Source organism: Oncorhynchus masou, chromosome 7, assembly GCF_036934945.1.
Source record: "Oncorhynchus masou masou isolate Uvic2021 chromosome 7, UVic_Omas_1.1, whole genome shotgun sequence".
In the NCBI taxonomy this organism is placed as follows: Eukaryota; Metazoa; Chordata; class Actinopteri; order Salmoniformes; family Salmonidae; genus Oncorhynchus; species Oncorhynchus masou.
This window is the reverse complement of record NC_088218.1, coordinates 16,864,335-16,882,699: the sequence shown is the minus strand read 5'-3', so window position 1 is coordinate 16,882,699 and position 18,365 is coordinate 16,864,335. Positions and strand designations below refer to the sequence as shown.

Genomic DNA, 18,365 nt, shown 5'->3' with positions numbered 1-18,365 from the left:
CCACAAACAGGCAAGGATAAGGATAAGCCTAATGATCATACTTGTTCACAAGAACGGAAATATAAAATAGCGGTACATAGTACGAATATATCAACATCAATCAGTGTTATTTATGGTAAGAAAGAGCTTGCTCATTGTTTATAAGAGTAGTTCCATTGTTCCTTTAGCGAATCCTAGTGGTGAGATTGTGTATATGCACCCTGGCCTGAAATAAATGGCTTAAGATAATGGAAATTATATACAGTTAACACGAGCAGTGAATAACTATCGTATTTTTAACATTCTGCAAAAACAGCTCGTTGACTAGAGGTTGAAAGAGAATTGCACGAATTTCACAGGCGGGCCACAAACAGGCAAATAACAAATGGCATCTCAGAACGCACAACTCATCGTTCGTTGTCACTGGATTGTATTGGTGGGAGAAAAAAATATGGTCTGCAGGGTAATCGAACTCGATGCATCTAAAGTCACGCCACGGGTCACAGGTGAGACCCCTTGTTAAACCCTTCCCCCCAAATATATCAAATAAAATACGATTGCGTTAAAAATAACCATTAAGCCATTTGCTAAGACTCCCCCATTTTGACATGTGGAAGGGTTGTCACTCTCACCCTGATGGTTGCTGATACTTCCAGACACTTTTTCGGTCTTATCTGAGGTATTTTATCATTTATATCAGAATGGCCATATTCTGAGGCCACTTTAACGCTCAATCAATGACGATTTACTAGGCTTTTCCCGTTGACGGACATATTGAAGATAAATCAATGTCAGGAGTTTTTAATTGATAAAAACCAATGACTATTTGATGTTGAAAGTGCAAGTCAGTATTGTGCATTTACTGGTCTTTGCGGTGATCTCAGGAGGCCGAACCTATATCTACTTTTACCTAGTACCCTTTATTCCGACACCAGATTCAGCTTTTAACAGTCAGGATGGCCGAGCGGTCTAAGGCGCTGCGTTTAGGGTCGCAGTCTCCCCTGGAGGCGTGGGTTCGAATCCCACTTCTGACACATTTTGAACGCCTGCATGTCATACTGCTTTGCAAGAACCAGTTGATCAATAAATGGCTTAAGATAATGGAAATAACACCTACTTAACGTGAATAAATGTCTTAATTTTAACATTCTGCAAAAACAGCTAGATTATGTGAGGTTGAAAGAGAATTGCACAAATTTCACAGGCGGGCCACAAACAGGCAAGGATAAGGATAAGCCTAATGATCATACTTGTTCACAAGAACGGAAATATAAAATAGCGGTACATAGTACGAATATATCAACATCAATCAGTGTTATTTATGGTAAGAAAGAGCTTGCTCATTGTTTATAAGAGTAGTTCCATTGTTCCTTTAGCGAATCCTAGTGGTGAGATTGTGCATATGCACCCTGGCCTGAAATAAATGGCTTAAGATAATGGAAATTATATACAGTTAACACGAGCAGTGAATAACTATCGTATTTTTAACATTCTGCAAAAACAGCTCGTTGACTAGAGGTTGAAAGAGAATTGCACGAATTTCACAGGCGGGCCACAAACAGGCAAATAACAAATGGCATCTCAGAACGCACAACTCATCGTTCGTTGTCACTGGATTGTATTGGTGGGAGAAAAAAATATGGTCTGCAGGGTAATCGAACTCGATGCATCTTAAGTCAAGCCACGGGTCACAGGTGAGACCCCTTGTTAAACCCCCCAAATATATCAAATAAAATACGATTGCGTTAAAAATAACCATTAAGCCATTTGCTAAGACTCCCCCATTTTGACATGTGGAAGGGTTGTCACTCTCACCCTGATGGTTGCTGATACTTCCAGACACTTTTTCGGTCTTATCTGAGGTATTTTATCATTTATATCAGAATGGCCATATTCTGAGGCCACTTTAACGCTCAATCAATGACGATTTACTAGGCTTTTCCCGTTGACGGACATATTGAAGATAAATCAATGTCAGGAGTTTTTAATTGATAAAAACCAATGACTATTTGATGTTGAAAGTGCAAGTCAGTATTGTGCATTTACTGGTCTTTGCGGTGATCTCAGGAGGCCGAACCTATATCTACTTTTACCTAGTACCCTTTATTCCGACACCAGATGTAGCTTTTAACAGTCAGGATGGCCGAGCGGTCTAAGGCGCTGCGTTCAGGTCGCAGTCTCCCCTGGAGGCGTGGGTTTGAATCCCACTTCTGACACATTTTGAACGCCTGCATGTCATACTGCTTTGCAAGAACCAGTTGATCAATAAATGGCTTAAGATAATGGAAATAACACCTACTTAACGTGAATAAATGTCTTAATTTTAACATTCTGCAAAAACAGCTAGATGATGAGAGGTTGAAAGAGAATTGCACAAATTTCACAGGCGGGCCACAAACAGGCAAGGATAAGGATAAGCCTAATGATCATACTTGTTCACAAGAACGGAAATATAAAATAGCGGTACATAGTACGAATATATCAACATCAATCAGTGTTATTTATGGTAAGAAAGAGCTTGCTCATTGTTTATAAGAGTAGTTCCATTGTTCCTTTAGCGAATCCTAGTGGTGAGATTGTGTATATGCACCCTGGCCTGAAATAAATGGCTTAAGATAATGGAAATTATATACAGTTAACACGAGCAGTGAATAACTATCGTATTTTTAACATTCTGCAAAAACAGCTCGTTGACTAGAGGTTGAAAGAGAATTGCATGAATTTCACAGGCGGGCCACAAACAGGCAAATAACAAATGGCATCTCAGGTTCATGCTCTACAACATCCGCAGAGTACGACCCTGCCTCACACAGGAAGCGGCGCAGGTCCTAATCCAGGCACTTGTCATCTCCCGTCTGGATTACTGCAACTCGCTGTTGGCTGGGCTCCCTGCCTGTGCCATTAAACCCCTACAACTCATCCAGAACGCCACAGCCCGTCTGGTGTTCAACCTTCCCAAGTTCTCTAACGTCACCCCGCTCCTCCGCTCTCTCCACTGGCTTCCAGTTGAAGCTCGCATCCGCTACAAGACCATGGTGCTTGCCTACGGAGCTGTGAGGGGAACGGCACCGCAGTACCTCCAGGCTCTGATCAGGCCCTACACCTAAACAAGGGCACTGCGTTCATCCACCTCTGACCTGCTCGCCTCCCTACCACTGAGGAAGTACAGTTCCCGCTCAGCCCAGTCAAAACTGTTCGCTGCTCTGGCCCCCCAATGGTGGAACAAACTCCCTCACGACGCCAGGACAGCAGAGTCAATCACCACCTTCCGGAGACACCTGAAACCCCACCTCTTCAAGGAATACCAAGGATAGGATAAGTAATCCTTCTCACCCCCCCCCCTTAAATGATTTAGATGCACTATTGTAAGTGGTTGTTCCACTGGATGTCAGAAGGTGAATTCACCAATTTGTAAGTCGCTCTGGATAAGAGCGTCTGCTAAATGACTTAAATGTAAATGTTAAATGTTATGGTAAGAAAGAGCTTGCTCATTGTTTATAAGAGTAGTTCCATTGTTCCTTTAGCTAATCCTAGTGGTGAGATTGTGTATATGCACCCTGGCCTGAAATAAATGGCTTAAGATAATGGAAATTATATACAGTTAACACGAGCAGTGAATAACTATCGTATTTTTAACATTCTGCAAAAACAGCTCGTTGACTAGAGGTTGAAAGAGAATTGCACGAATTTCACAGGCGGGCCACAAACAGGCAAATAACAAATGGCATCTCAGGTTCATGCTCTACAACATCCGCAGAGTACGACCCTGCCTCACACAGGAAGCGGCGCAGGTCCTAATCCAGGCACTTGTCATCTCCCGTCTGGATTACTGCAACTCGCTGTTGGCTGGGCTCCCTGCCTGTGCCATTAAACCCCTACAACTCATCCAGAACGCCACAGCCCGTCTGGTGTTCAATCTTCCCAAGTTCTCTCACGTCACCCCGCTCCTCCGCTCTCTCCACTGGCTTCCAGTTGAAGCTCGCATCCGCTACAAGACCATGGTGCTTGCCTACGGAGCTGTGAGGGGAACGGCACCGCAGTACCTCCAGGCTCTGATCAGGCCCTACACCCAAACAAGGGCACTGCGTTCATCCACCTCTGGCCTGCTCGCCTCCCTACCACTGAGGAAGTACAGTTCCCGCTCAGCCCAGTCAAAACTGTTCGCTGCTCTGGCCCCCCAATGGTGGAACAAACTCCCTCACGACGCCAGGACAGCAGAGTCAATCACCACCTTCCGGAGACACCTGAAACCCCACCTCTTCAAGGAATACCAAGGATAGGATAAGTAATCCTTCTCACCCCCCCCCTTAAATGATTTAGATGCACTATTGTAAGTGGCTGTTCCACTGGATGTCAGAAGGTGAATTCACCAATTTGTAAGTCGCTCTGGATAAGAGCGTCTGCTAAATGACTTAAATGTAAATGTTAAATGTTATGGTAAGAAAGAGCTTGCTCATTGTTTATAAGAGTAGTTCCATTGTTCCTTTAGCTAATCCTAGTGGTGAGATTGTGTATATGCACCCTGGCCTGAAATAAATGGCTTAAGATAATGGAAATTATATACAGTTAACACGAGCAGTGAATAACTATCGTATTTTTAACATTCTGCAAAAACAGCTCGTTGACTAGAGGTTGAAAGAGAATTGCACGAATTTCACAGGCGGGCCACAAACAGGCAAATAACAAATGGCATCTCAGAACGCACAACTCATCGTTCGTTGTCACTGGATTGTATTGGTGGGAGAAAAAAAATATGGTCTGCAGGGTAATCGAACTCGATGCATCTAAAGTCACGCCACGGGTCACAGGTGAGACCCCTTGTTAAACCCTTCCCCCCCCAAATATATCAAATAAAATACGATTGCGTTAAAAATAACCATTAAGCCATTTGCTAAGACTCCCCCATTTTGACATGTGGAAGGGTTGTCACTCTCACCCTGATGGTTGCTGATACTTCCAGACACTTTTTCGGTCTTATCTGAGGTATTTTATCATTTATATCAGAATGGCCATATTCTGAGGCCACTTTAACGCTCAATCAATGACGATTTACTAGGCTTTTCCCGTTGACGGACATATTGAAGATAAATCAATGTCAGGAGTTTTTAATTGATAAAAACCAATGACTATTTGATGTTGAAAGTGCAAGTCAGTATTGTGCATTTACTGGTCTTTGCGGTGATCTCAGGAGGCCGAACCTATATCTACTTTTACCTAGTACCCTTTATTCCGACACCAGATGTAGCTTTTAACAGTCAGGATGGCCGAGAGGTCTAAGGCGCTGCGTTTAGGTCGCAGTCTCCCCTGGAGGCGTGGGTTCGAATCCCACTTCTGACACATTTTGAACGCCTGCATGTCATACTGCTTTGCAAGAACCAGTTGATCAATAAATGGCTTAAGATAATTGAAATAACACCTACTTAACGTGAATAAATGTCTTATTTTTAACATCATGCAAAAACAGCTAGATGATGAGAGGTTGAAAGAGAATTGCACAAATTTCACAGGCGGGCCACAAACAGGCAAGGATAAGGATAAGCCTAATGATCATACTTGTTCACAAGAACGGAAATATAAAATAGCGGTACATAGTACGAATATATCAACATCAATCAGTGTTATTTATGGTAAGAAAGAGCTTGCTCATTGTTTATAAGAGTAGTTCCATTGTTCCTTTAGCGAATCCTAGTGGTGAGATTGTGCATATGCACCCTGGCCTGAAATAAATGGCTTAAGATAATGGAAATTATATACAGTTAACACGAGCAGTGAATAACTATCGTATTTTTAACATTCTGCAAAAACAGCTCGTTGACTAGAGGTTGAAAGAGAATTGCACGAATTTCACAGGCGGGCCACAAACAGGCAAATAACAAATGGCATCTCAGAACGCACAACTCATCGTTCGTTGTCACTGGATTGTATTGGTGGGAGAAAAAAAATATGGTCTGCAGGGTAATCGAACTCGATGCATCTAAAGTCAAGCCACGGGTCACAGGTGAGACCCCTTGTTAAAATTGCACGACCTGTTGTATTTCCACTGTAAGGTCTACCTACACCTGTTGTATTTCCACTGTAAGGTCTACCTACACCTGTTGTATTTCCACTGTAAGGTCTACCTACACCTGTTGTATTTCCACTGTAAGGTCTACCTACACCTGTTGTATTTCCACTGTAAGGTCTTCCTACACCTGTTGTATTTCCACTGTAAGGTCTACCTACACCTGTTGTATTTCCACTGTAAGGTCTACCTACACCTGTTGTATTTCCACTGTAAGGTCTACCTACACCTGTTGTATTTCCACTGTAAGGTCTACCTACACCTGTTGTATTTCCACTGTAAGGTCTACCTACACCTGTTGTATTTCCACTGTAAGGTGTACCTACACCTGTTGTATTTCCACTGTAAGGTCTACCTACACCTGTTGTATTTCCACTGTTAGGTCTTCCTACACCTGTTGTATTTCCACTGTAAAATCTACCTACACCTGTTGTATTTGCACTGTAAGGTCTACCTACACCTGTTGTATTTCCACTGTAAGGTCTACCTACACCTGTTGTATTTCCACTGTAAGGCCTACCTACACCTGTTGTATTTCCACTGTAAGGTCTACCTACACCTGTTGTATTCGGCGCATGTGACCAATAACATTTGATTTGATTAAATGGTATGCATGACTAATAGTTCCTAAGGAGTTCTTGGGAAGACAAACCTGTCTTTAGATTTCTCACGTGGATGACCAGAGGCTTCTCTGAATGAATACAAGCTTAGCCAATCTTCAAACCGGCCACAATTCCAGGTGTTTCCATTCTGGGATTTTGTTATCTGTGTAATCTTTTGGGGACTTTGCTTCATGACCGTTTAACAGACAGTTCCAGAGTATTTGCCTGTAATCATTTTAACGTAATAACTTAATTTTTTAAATGTAAATGTTTGATTTGATAAATGTTCAATTAACATGTCTTATTTTGGTTTAGTGATACTGAAGGAGACCAATTCTATGGTTCCTCTGCATGTGTTGTTTTGGCTTAATCCTTATAATCCTGATCTCTGACCAAAACAGTTCCAGTGTATTTCTCTGTTATAGTGACAGGACACGACAACACACCTCTACCCTGTTCTAGTCTCAGGAAACATCTCTACCCTGTTCTAGTCTCAGGAAACATCTCTACCCTGTTCTAGTCTCAGGAAACATCTCTACCCTGTTCTAGTCTCAGGAAACATCTCTACTCTGTTCTAGTCTCAGGAAACATCTCTACCCTGTTCTAGTCTCAGGAAACATCTCTACCCTGTTCTAGTCTCAGGAAACATCTCTACTCTGTTCTATTCATAGGAAACATCTCTACTCTGTTCTATTCATCTCTAGTATTCATAGGAAACATCTCTACCCTGTTCTATTCATAGGAAACATCTCTACTCTGTTCTATTCATAGGAAACATCTCTACTCTGTTCTATTCATAGGAAACATCTCTACCCTGTTCTATTCATAGGAAACATCTCTACCCTGTTCTATTCATAGGAAACATCTCTACCCTGTTCTAGTCTCAGGAAACATCTCTACCCTGTTCTAGTCTCAGGAAACATCTCTACCCTGTTCTAGTCTCAGGAAACATCTCTACTCTGTTCTAGTCTCAGGAAACATCTCTACCCTGTTCTAGTCTCAGGAAACATCTCTACCCTGTTCTAGTCTCAGGAAACATCTCTACTCTGTTCTATTCATAGGAAACATCTCTACTCTGTTCTATTCATAGGAAACATCTCTACTCTGTTCTATTCATAGGAAACATCTCTACCCTGTTCTATTCATAGGAAACATCTCTACTCTGTTCTATTCATAGGAAACATCTCTACTCTGTTCTATTCATATCTCTACTCTGTTCTATTCATAGGAAACATCTCTACCCTGTTCTATTCATAGGAAACATCTCTACCCTGTTCTATTCATAGGAAACATCTCTACTCTGTTCTATTCATAGGAAACATCTCTACTCTGTTCTAGTCTCAGGAAACATCTCTACTCTGTTCTATTCATAGGAAACATCTCTACTCTGTTCTATTCATAGGAAACATCTCTACTCTGTTCTATTCATAGGAAACATCTCTACCCTGTTCTATTCATAGGAAACATCTCTACTCTGTTCTATTCATAGGAAACATCTCTACTCTGTTCTATTCATAGGAAACATCTCTACTCTGTTCTATTCATAGGAAACATCTCTACTCTGTTCTATTCATAGGAAACATCTCTACTCTGTTCTATTCATAGGAAACATCTCTACTCTGTTCTATTCATAGGAAACATCTCTACCCTGTTCTATTCATAGGAAACATCTCTACTCTGTTCTATTCTCAGGAATAATCTATATTCTGTTGCCTTTGGCTCTCTGTTATAAAACACATGGTTATTCTCAATGGGATAAAGGACAAATAAAACCAAACAAAAAAGAACTAAATGGGCCACATTGAATGAAACTACTCTATTCTGAACGTCTGATTAGTTCCTATACACAGCACTATGTTCATAATACATACATAATATATTAGTAATAATACTACATTCTAAAACATTTCAATATGAAAGAGATGTGACGTACAACAAAGTTGATTGGCCCTTGTTGAACTCATGTAGTTACATAGCTATGTTTCCATTTATAAATCCCTTTCACAAGAAGTCCAACTTCACCTAACATCATTACTAAACGTTAGACAAACCAGTTTCCACACCCCGGTGTCAGGGACGGCTTACTCTGGAACTCCTTTCGTCACTACTGAGTTTTAAATAATTAAATTAATCAAATTGGGCATTCCTCTGGAGTGGGAGTGGTTTGCAGATTTGCCCCGCCCGCGTTGTCTTTGATTGACATAGCCCAAAAGCAGCAGCAGCAGCCAGCGAACCGTGAGTTCTCACTCTATCGGTTGAACCTACAGACGTGGATTCGGTGCTGCTGCTGATCATGTTCACGTCCCGTTATAGTCACACACCAGCATCTCTGCTCTAGCAGCCTTTTTTAACGTCGGTCACCTCTAAGCCTACTGACAAACTGGGATATATTATATTTTCTCTTTTTATTTTCTCTGTCGCCATCTCTCCGTCGCTTATCGGTGAGAAAGAGGAAGGCAGGCTCGTTTCCCCGAGGAAGAGGGCAGCCTATAGCGGTGGCCAAGGGCATTTACTCCGTGGTCTCGTTGTCTGGATGATTTCTGATTCTGGTGATTTTCAAAATATTTTATTTGAATCATGGCGACTGATTCCCCTGCCCGGAGTCTGGATGAGATCGATCTGTCTGCTCTACGGGTAAGATAAAGCCGGGTCTACATCATGTATTTGTTTCAGTATCAGAGATGGTTACTACTCTCTCTCCCTCTCTCTCTCTGTGTGTGTGTGTGTGTGTGTGTGTGTGTGTGTGTGTGTGTGTGTGTGTGTGTGTGTGTGTGAGACAACGCTTCTAAAATGGGTCAAATTCCCCATCCCAACATACAACCACCAACATGGCAGACTGGCCTACTGATGTTTGTGCATGAGCAAAATATATCCAAATATCGAATTATGCAGCCTATATAGCACTGTTCATAGCCTAATGGCCTAATGGCAGGTGGTTATACGATGTAAAACAAAAGAGGAACATACTCAGTGGAAAAACGTCAACCAAGTTTTTCTCTTTCGGCTGATTTACTAACGACTAACCTAGATAAACAAAGGTTAGGTATGAAATAGCATGACAGCATAGCCATGTAATCTGATGTCATGGTGTCACTTTCATTGAGCCAGTCCGTGGTGGAATGTAGCCTACATATTTACACAAACACACACACAAAGAGAATGTTAATGTGGGTCTATGAGAACAGCCTGATAGCCTTCATGTTCATTTACTGTGTGAATACATTAAGGCATTCATGCATGCAGTGCATTTCTGTGTGCATGTGTGTGTGTGAACAACAAATGTCACTCACTGTTAACACGGGGTAGAGAGAGTCCTCTACAGAGGATACTATTAAATAATCACGGTGTATCTATTTACATGTCATATATTGTCTATATTACATTACCTTGATATATTGAATATGCCAATATGGTTATATGTTAGTATAACCATCAGTGTAGATGCTTATCTCTGCTAAGCCAGTAATGCTAGTGGCTAGGCTACCTGTAGACTGTGTTGTCTGTGCAATCTTAGAACAAATGGTTCCAAATGGGTTCTGCGGCTATCCCCATAGGAAAACCCTTTTTGTTTCCAGGTAGAACTATTTTGTTTTCCATGTAGAACCCTGTGTGGAAAGGGTTCTACATGGAACCCAAAATGGTTGTACCTGGAACCAAATGTGGTTCTTCAAAGGGTTCTCCTATGGGGACAGCCAAAAAAACCTGTATGGTTCTAGATGGGAATTGTTTTCCAAGTGTAGACTGGGGCAGTAGGCTACTGTGGCTGTTGCTGCACTCTCTGGTTCTTTTGTTAACCCTGAGCAAAGACACACATACACACACACACACACACACACACACACACACACACACACACACACACACACACACACACACACACACACACACACACACTATGATGGATACACCTACTCTGCAAGATGATGTTGTGCGTTTGCATTTGTTTGTGTGTGTGGTCAGGTACTGGGTATAAGCTAAGCTAATGCCATATGACCCACAGACTAGTATAAAGGATGATAGACAGTTTATTGACGCCATTCTAGAATCTCCATGACATAACAGAACACACAATATGACATAGTAGACATAGTACTGTAGTGGCATGTTGAGGTTGCCAGGTTGGACAGAGCAAGTCTAGAACTGAGCTGCACAGTAGCATGTTGAGGTTGCCAGGTTGGATAGAGCAAGTTTAGAACTGAGCTGTACTGTAGCATGATTAGGTTGCCAGGTTGGGCAGAGCAAGTCTAGCTGAGCTGTACAGTGGCCTATTGAGGTTGCCAGGTTGTGCAGAGCCAGTCTAGCTGAGCTGTACAGTGGCCTGTTCAGGTTGTGCAGAGCCAGTCTAGCTGAGATGTACAGTGGCCTGTTCAGGTTGTGCAGAGCCAGTCTAGCTGAGATGTACAGTGGCCTGTTCAGGTTGTGCAGAGCCAGTCTAGCTGAGCTGTACAGTGGCCTGTTCAGGTTGTGCAGAGCCAGTCTAGCTGAGTACAGTGGCCTGTTCAGGTTGTGCAGTGGCCTGTTTCAGGTTGTGCAGAGCCAGTCTAGCTGAGCTGTACAGTGGCCTGTTCAGGTTGTGCAGAGCCAGTCTAGCTGAGCTGTACAGTGGCCTGTTCAGGTTGTGCAGAGCCAGTCTAGCTGAGCTGTACAGTGGCCTGTTCAGGTTGTGCAGAGCCAGTCTAGCTGAGCTGTACAGTGGCCTGTTCAGGTTGTGCAGAGCCAGTCTAGCTGAGCTGTACAGTGGCCTGTTCAGGTTGTGCAGAGCCAGTCTAGCTGAGCTGTACAGTGGCCTGTTCAGGTTGTGCAGAGCCAGTCTAGCTGAGCTGTGGCCTGTTCAGGTTGTGCAGAGCCAGTCTAGCTGAGCTGTACAGGGGCCTGTTCAGGTTGTGCAGAGCCAGTCTAGCTGAGCTGTACAGGGGCCTGTGTGGATTACAGTTCTCCACCAGTCAGTCGCAGACATTAATCCACTGGTTAGTGGGTCACTGGCTACACTGGCCTAGGAACCGCTGGACAGACGAGTGTGTGTGTGTGTGTGTTGGGAAATCCTGACTGAGAAGTGGTCAGAGAATTGGTGATACACACACACACACACACACACACACACACACACACACACACACACACACACACACACACACACACTCAGTCAGTTGATGACATCAACAGATCAGCAGGAAGGACAGCACTGACCACACACACACACACAAATTATAGAGTGAGGAGCTGATGAATGAGAGAGACAAAGGCAAAGTGAAAAAAGGGGAACGAGGAAGGGAGAGAGAAAAATAGATGGAGAGCGAGAGAAAGAGAGAGATTGAGTGCCAGTAATGTCACCCTATCCTCCACTACTTTTGGCCAGAACACTAGCCGCTATAGACAACACTCTCAACCTAAACCCACCTACGCCCCAGAATTGACCTGCATACATCTTATTCATGAATTATCTGGGTGTGTCACACTTAAATGTCTCCCCCTGAATGTGTCTGGGTGATCTAATTAACAGCTGAGCCACAAGACCCCCTTATTCACACTATTTCCCTAGCCTCTCACACACACACTCATAGACACACACACACTTTAGAGCCATAGAGTTTGAAGAATGTATACAAGGCCTCGCGAGGAGCTAAACAGAGAATAAGATTCATCAACAGAGAGAACACGTTTGTGTATGAGTACAGTACAGTAGAGTCCTTCTCTCATGATAGATAGATAGGACCAGTTACAACGTGACTCCCATCATCCACTAACCTACTATAATATAATCATCTCACACACAACCTGTGAGCCCATTCTGTTGTATTAAATAGTCATGATAACGGACACTTTTCTGTCAGCTAGCCTGAGGATATGAATGAACTGGAGCAGCAAAAACACTCTATTTTACTCTATACACACACACACACACACACACACACACACACTTGATCACTAACCCTTGTGTGGGCTTGTTTAGAAGAGTGAGTGTTTCTGTGTTTCTCATGATACCACAGGAGGTAAAGAAGGAGAGATGAGGAGATAGCTAGAGAGAGAACATAAAAGAGAGTAGAAGTGCCACAGTGGTGCTTAGATACTGCTGGAATGAGAGATGGAGGGAGAGACAGATGGAATGAGAGATGGTTGGAGAGACAGATGGAGGGAGAGACAGATGGAATGAGAGATGGTTGGAGAGACAGATGGAATGAGAGATGGAGGGAGAGACAGATGGAATGAGAGATGGAGGGAGAGACAGATGGAGGGAGAGACAGATGGAATGAGAGATGGAGGGAGAGACAGATGGAATGAGAGATGGATGGAGAGACAGATGGAATGAGTGATGGTTGGAGAGAGATGGAATGAGAGATGGAGGGAGAGAGATGGAATTAGAGACAGATGGAATTAGAGATGGAGGGAGAGAGATGGAATGGGAGATGAGGGAGAGACAGATGGAATGAGAGATGGATGGAATGAGAGATGGAGGGAGAGAGATGGAATTAGAGATGGAGGGAGAGACAGATGGAATGAGAGACAGATGGAGGGAGAGACAGATGGAATGAGAGATGGAATGAGAGACAGATGGAATGACTGATGGAGGGAGAGACAGATGGAATGACAGATGGAGGGAGAGACAGATGGAATGACAGATGGAGGGAGAGACAGATGGAATGACAGATGGAGAGAGAGACAGATGGAATGACAGATGGAGGGAGAGACAGATGGAGGGAGATACAGATGGAATGAGAGACAGATGGAATGAGAGATGGAGGGAGAGACAGATGGAGGGAGAGACAGATGGAATGAGAGATGGAGGGAGAGACAGATGGAGGGAGAGACAGATGGAATGAGAGACAGATGGAATGAGAGATGGAGGGAGAGACAGATGGAGGGAGAGACAGATGGAATGAGAGTAAAACTGCCATAGCCAAAAGGCTCAAGTCTGATGAAATGAGAGTGATGGAGAGAATGAGAGAGAATAAAAGAGTGTGAGAGTGCCATAGCATTTCTCAGAGACGGGCTGGAATGAGAGAGAACGAGACTGTGAGAGCTACATATATCTACTCTGGCTGGCTGGAGATGAATGGAGAGAGAGAGAAAGAAAGAGTTGGAATGAGCGAAAGAGAGTGAAAGAAAGAGAGAGTGAGGGCTACAGAGGGGGGAGTTGAATTCCAGCTATTGTTGGAATGACATAGCAACACAGCAAAGAGGGAGGTGTGTGTGTGTGTGTGTCTGTGTCTGTGTGTGTGTGTGAGGTCACTGGGTTCTCTGCTGTGGTCTAGCGGCTCCTCTTGTAGTAACTCTACTGTCTAGTAAGCTAATCATTATGCGGCAACTTTAGCTAGCGATCGACAGTAGCAGTCTATTAGCATCAGCTAGCTTCAAGCTAACAGTCTGTAGCCTTTCTCTGGGGGCTAGCATCAAGCTAACGGTCTATATGTTTTGGGGCTGGCATCAAACAAACTGTCTATCTGTGCTAGTATCAAGATAACAGTCTATACGTCTGGGGTAGGGATTAGCATCAAGCTAATGGCCTGTAGCCTATATTGTTGGGGCTAGCATCAAGCTAACAGTATAGCCTATGTCTGGGATAGCATCAAGCTAACACCTCTATAACTGCCAGCTTCAAGCTAAATGTCTGTACACTCTGTGACTCCGAATCTGTCTCTCTTTAGGACCCAGCAGGCATCTTTGAGCTGGTGGAGTTGGTGGGCAATGGAACCTACGGACAGGTGTACAAGGTAAGACACACACTTCTTACTCTCCCCCTGGTCTCCCTCTCCCCCCTATCTCTTATCAGTAGGAAACAGTCATTTGTATCTGACAAGAAGCAGAGGGATGTATATTTCAGGACACAGGATATGACTGAGCGATTTCCCGTCTCTGCCTCTGTCAAGGGTTTATGTTTGATTGGCGTAATGGTGGCTCGGGGTCTCAGTTGCTCCAGTGTGAGCCCAAGTGTCACTGTCTTTTTTTACAAACCTCCTTTCCTCTCGTTTAAAAAAAATCCTCTCCTTTCCTTTCCTTATCCTTCCTCTCCTTTCCTTTCCTTATCCTTCCTCTCCTGTCCTCTTCTCCGGTGCTGTTACGATATGTATTGCGATTCTCACGATTCTATATGTATTGCGATTCGATACTGTGATTTTATTGCGATTCGATGTTCCAGACATATTGCTCACCATGTCTGCTGCAGGGAGACGAGAGACAAGAGCCATGAGAAAACAAAATAAAAGTCATGGAAATAAAAGTGCTGAAAACAAATTGGCCCCCAATGTAAAAATCAGATGGATAACAAGCTATGAAGGCAATACACCAGATTTTTGGTACAGGTACAGGTACAGCCAACGAGCACAAAAATAATATTGCGCTATTATCCAAACGTTACGATACAATATTTAGTCCAAAAATAATATCTTGATTATGTAACGGTATCGTTATTTTCCCCCCGACTCTAGTGTTCATGTTGTGTATAATCGACTAGTGTGTGTGTGTGTGAAGGTCATGTTGGAATGGGGAGTAGAGATGGCTCTGATTGGAAAAACAAAAGATGTCAGCTTGAGGTCAACGCTGTTAGCCACAGATAAAGTTTGATAGCCTCTTCCGTGTGTGTGTGTTTCTGTGAGACTGTTGCATCTTGTGCATGTGTGTTTGTGTGTCTGCACGTGCTGGTGTGTGTGGGGTGTGTGAGAGTTGAGGACTGAAAGTCATGCCTCATTTGCTGGATGACATTCAGCCTGTCTAGTTTGCTCTGTTTTTTTGTTAATTACTTGACACATTGGAAAGAATTATCTTTTTGTTTTGTCATGATTTGGTTGGGTCTAATTGTGCTGCTGTCCTGGGGCTCTGTAGGGTGTGTTTGTGTTTGTGAACAGAGCTCCAGGACCAGCTTGCTTAGGGGACTCTTCTCCAGGTTCATCTCTCTGTAGGTGATGGCTTTGTTGTGGAAGGTTTGGGAATCGCTTCCTTTTAAGTGGTTATAGAATTTAACGGCTCTTTTCTGGATTTTGATAATTAGTGGGTATCGGCCTAATTCTGCTCTGCATGCATTATTTGGTGTTCTATGTTGTACACAGAGGATATTTTTGCAGAATTCTGCGTGCAGAGTCTCAATTTGGTGTTTGTCCCATTTTCTGAAGTCTTGGTTGGTGAGCGGACCCCAGACCTCACAACCATAAAGGGCAATGGGCTCTATGACTGATTCAAGTATTTTTAGCCAAATCCTAATTTGTATGTTGAAATGTATGTTCCTTTTGATGGCATAGAATGCCCTTCTTGCCTTGTCTCTCAGATCGTTCACAGCATTGTGGAAGTTACCTGTGGTGCTGATGTTTAGGCCAAGGTATGTATAGTTTTTTGTGTGCTCTAGGGCAACAGTGTCTAGATGGAATTTGTATTTGTGGTCCTGGTGACTGGACCTTTTTTGGAACACCATTATTTTGGTCTTACTGAGATTTACTGTCAGGGCCCAGGTCTGACAGAATCTGTGCATAAGATCTAGGTGCTGCTGTAGGCCCTCCTTGGTTGGTGACAGAAGTACCAGATCATCAGCAAACAACAGGCATTTGACTTCGGATTCTAGTAGGGTGAGGCCGGGTGCTGCAGATTTTTCTAGTGCCCGCGCCAATTTGTTGATATATATGTTGAAGAGGGTGGGGCTTAAGCTGCATCCCTGTCTAACCCCACAACCCTATGTGAAGAAATGTGTGTGTTTTTTTGCCAATTTTAACCGCACACTTGTTGTTTGTGTACATGGATTTTATGATGTCGTATGTTTTACCCCCAACACCATCAGTTTGTATAGCAGACCCTCATGCCAGATTGAGTCGAAGGCTTTTTTGAAATCAACAAAGCATGAGAAGACTTTGCCTTTGTTTTGGTTTGTTTGGTTGTCAATTAGGGTGTGCAGGGTGAATACATGGTCTGTTGTACGGTAATTTGGTAAAAACAATTTGACATTTGCTCAGTACTTTGTTTTCATTGAGGAAGTGTACGAGTCTGCTGTTAATGATAATGCAGAGGATTTTCCCAAGGTTACTGTTGATGCATATTCCACGGTAGTTATTGGGGTCAAATTTGTCTCCATTTTTGTGGATTGGGGTGATCAGTCCTTGGTTCCAAATATTGGGAAGATGCCAGAGCTAAGGATGATGTTAAAGAGTTTTAGTATAGCCAATTGGAATTTGTTGTCTGTATATTTGACCATTTCATTGAGGATACCATCAACACCACAGGCCTTTTTGGGTTGGAGGGTTTTTATTTTGTCCTGTAACTTATTCAATGTAATTGGAGAATCCAGTGGGTTCTGGTAGTCTTTAATAGTTGATTCTAAGATCTGTATTTGATCATGTATATGTTTTTGCTCTTTATTCTTTGTTATAGAGCCAAAAAGATTGGAGAAGTGGTTTACCCATACATCTCCATTTTGGATAGATAATTCTTCGTGTTGTTGTTTGTTTAGTGTTTTCCAATTTTCCCAGAAGTGGTTAGAGTCTATGGATTCTTCAATTACATTGAGCTCATTTCTGACATGCTGTTCCTTCTTTTTCCTTAGTGTATTTGTGTATTGTTTTAGTGATTCACCATAGTGAAGGCGTAGACTCAGGTTTTCCGGGTCTCTGTTTTTGGTTGGACAGGTTTCTTTCTCTGTCTCTCTGTCTCTCTCTCTCTGTCTCTCTGTCTCTCTGTCTCTCTCTCTCTGTCTCTCTCTCTGTCTCTCTCTCTGTCTCTCTCTGTCTCCCTGTCTCTCTCTCTGTCTCCCTGTATGTCTCTCTCTCTCTCTCTCTCTCTCTGTCTCTCTCTCTCTTTCTCTCTCTGTCTCTCTCTCTCTTTCTCTCTCTGTCTCTGTCCTCCACTCTGCATGCAGTTCTTGTCAATATATAATGACATTTTTCCGTCATGTATTTTTTGTGTGCGTGTAAATTTGTCCCTTTCTCTGTACTATATGAAAATCCTTCATGTCCCGTGTGTGTGTGTGTGTACCCTTAGAGCTGATAAAATATCCAGAAATAGAACATACTGAATAATTTCTCTCTCTTTTCATCCTTCCCCCTTTCTCTCTTTTCATCCTTCCCCGTCTCTCTCTTTTCATTGTTCCCACTCTCTCTCTTTTCACCGTTCCCCATTGTTCTCTTTTCATCATTTTCCCCCCCCTCTCTTTTTCATCGTTTTCCCTCTCTCTGTTTTCATCGTTCTCTCTCTTTTTCATCGTTTTCCCTCTCTCTCTTCATCGTTCTCCCCTCTCTTCATCGTTCTCCCTCTCTCTTCTTTTCATCGTTCCCCCTCTCTCTCTTTTCATCGTTCCCCCTCTCTCTCTTTTCGTCGTTCCCCCTCTCTCTCTCGTCGTTCACCTCTCTCTTCTTTTCCCCTCTCTCTCCCCCCCCTCTCTCTCTCTTCATCATTCCCCCTCTCTTTCTTTCATCGCTCCCCCTCTCTTTCTCTTCATCGTTCCCTCTCTCTGTATGTACAGTATGTAGTACAGTGTGTAGGACAGTGTGTACAGTATGTAGTACAGTGTGTACAGTATGTAGTACAGTGTGTACAGTATGTAGTACAGTGTGTACAGTATGTAGTACAGTGTGTACATGACGTGCTTGTGGTTTGTGCGTCTCTGATGATCATCGGTCAACTAAGAAAAGGAAAGTGGAAACTGTTATTAGGGAAAGGTGCAGGTCTTAATCAAACGGAGATTCCATTGGGATTTTGAGCTGTGGAAAGAACACCACTCCATTACCTAATCTCACCTGTCTTCTACGGCT

The 18,365-nt window shown here is 43.1% G+C and overlaps 3 non-coding genes and 1 pseudogene across 3 annotated transcripts; all 4 read left to right on the top strand.

Annotated features, from left to right (window-relative positions):
- The first annotated feature begins 929 nt into the window (after nucleotides 1–929).
- trnal-uag (transfer RNA leucine (anticodon UAG)) lies at nucleotides 930–1,013 on the top strand. Its single transcript has one exon. It is a non-coding gene; the product is annotated as a tRNA-Leu (tRNA).
- A 1,099-nt stretch (nucleotides 1,014–2,112) lies between these two features.
- On the top strand, nucleotides 2,113–2,195 carry trnal-cag (transfer RNA leucine (anticodon CAG)). Its single transcript has one exon. It is a non-coding gene; the product is annotated as a tRNA-Leu (tRNA).
- A 3,038-nt stretch (nucleotides 2,196–5,233) lies between these two features.
- Nucleotides 5,234–5,316, top strand: trnal-uag (transfer RNA leucine (anticodon UAG)). Its single transcript has one exon. It is a non-coding gene; the product is annotated as a tRNA-Leu (tRNA).
- Nucleotides 5,317–8,875: 3,559 nt separating this feature from the next.
- Nucleotides 8,876–18,365, top strand: part of LOC135543389 (TRAF2 and NCK-interacting protein kinase-like) — a 52,958-nt pseudogene continuing 43,468 nt past the window's right edge.